The following is a 2000-nucleotide window of genomic DNA, read 5'->3' on the forward strand; positions in this document are numbered from 1 at the left end:
TTTCCTGTTTAGATGGACTTCCTTTTGAAAGAAAGTAAAAATAAAATGGAAGAAGAGAAAAACAAAAGCTGCCTTTAGGAAAAGGAGGTTTTTACCCATCACATGAGCAGTAATGATGTACTGATGCACTGAGAACCCATCAGAAGTCCTTTAGAACTCTCCCATCTTGCTCTCCCATCCTAACCTGGGCCTACTGCTGCTCAGGACATAATTATCACAAAGTAAAAATAGAGAGGGAAGGAGTCTCTTCCCTAGTACTTGGCTGGATCTACAGTTAGTGGTTCTGAATATAACCCTAATGCAGAGTAAATGGAAAAGGGCCTGGAGTGCTAAGAACCTTTAACTCATTGTGTCATCAGCTGGTTTCCATGAGATTTAAAGAACAAGGATGTGTTAGAGTCCCAGAAAAATACAATTGTCCAAGTAGGAAATTTTAGCCAAAGCTAAAGCATCTGAAAATAAAGCAGGGAGAACTGAGATTCCTAATAAAATGCCCAGGACATCCACAAGGCACAAAGGATATTCATTTTTCTAGAAAGAAATTTTAGAGGAGAAAAAATTCTTCAGCTTTTAAGACCTCTCGTAATCTGTTTTCTGCCAAATAACCGTAACCAAAACATCATGTTGTGTAAAGATGAAGTGAAAATTCTTGAGGCTTCTAATTTCTGAGTTTGTATGTTCTCCCATTCCCCATCCTTAGAGATCTTTAAAAAAATTGCTTTTTATACTACAAACATGCAAATGAGCTATGAGTGCTCACCTGCTTCTCTCCTGGTGCGGTAAAACTAAGTAACGAAAATAAGGTTATAGCTTTGCAGGGGGTGGGGTGGGATGGGGAATTCCCTTCAATATAGTCTTAATGGTGCTTCTCAGATAATGCTTCTCATTTCTGGGTATTTTTAAGTGACCATTTCTGATTCTTAAAATGCTGCCCCATCATTTCCACCTTACTGTTATTTTTACCCATATCCATCCAAATTTGATTTCAACCTCTCTCCTAACCTCTTTCATCCTTTGAAGGAATCTTTTTGAATTACTTAACTGAACTTGTCCAGCATCTTACTTATTTGACTTACTTAATTTTCTGACTATATCACAATAAGTTCAATTACTCATTAAGTACGTATGGAGCAATTGCTATATATCAGTCACCAGCAACACACATGGAATCCAGAGAGGAACAGAAGATATATATATGCCCATTTGTAAAATACTTATAGTTACTCCACTCAAAATCCCAGCGAGTTACTGTGTGGATATGGACAAACTGATTCTAAAGTTTAGAGGGAGAAGCCAAAGACTCACAATATCCAACACAAGACTGAAGGAGAAGAACAAAGTTGGAGGACTGACACTACTCAATATCATGACTTTTCAAAAAGTTACGGTAACAAGGGGGTGCCTGGTGGCTCAGTCAGTTAAGTGTCTGATTCTTGCTTTCAGCTCAGGTTGTGATCTCCTGGTTCATGAGTTTGGGCCCCACATCAGGCACTGCACTAATAGAATGGAACCTGCTTGGGATTCTCTGTCTCTGTCTCTGTCTCTCTCTGCTCTTCCCCTACTTGTCTTCTCTCTCTAAAAAATAAATAATTTTTTAAAAAGATACAGTAACAAGAAAGTACGATATTTAGAGAAAGAATAGACAAGTAGAACAGAAGAGAGCCCAAAACTAAACGCACATAAATATAATCAACTGATATTTGACAAGGGAACAAAGACAATACAATGGAGCAAAGACAGTCTTTTCAACAAATAGTGCTGGAATAACTGGACATCCACATGCAAAAATGAATCTAGACACAGGCCTTACATTCACATTAATTCAAAATGGATCACAGACCTAAATATAAAACACAAAACTATAAAATTCCTAATAGATAGCATAGGGGAAACCCTAGATGACTCAATATGATGATGACTTTTAAGACACTATACTAAAGACATTTTCCATCAAAGAAATAATTAGTAGGGTGAACTGCATTAAAATTAAAAACTTCTGC

The sequence above is a fragment of the Hyaena hyaena genome, unplaced genomic scaffold (genome assembly GCF_003009895.1).
Source record: "Hyaena hyaena isolate Hyena2069 unplaced genomic scaffold, ASM300989v1 scaffold_1004, whole genome shotgun sequence".
NCBI classification, from domain to species: domain Eukaryota; kingdom Metazoa; phylum Chordata; class Mammalia; order Carnivora; family Hyaenidae; genus Hyaena; species Hyaena hyaena.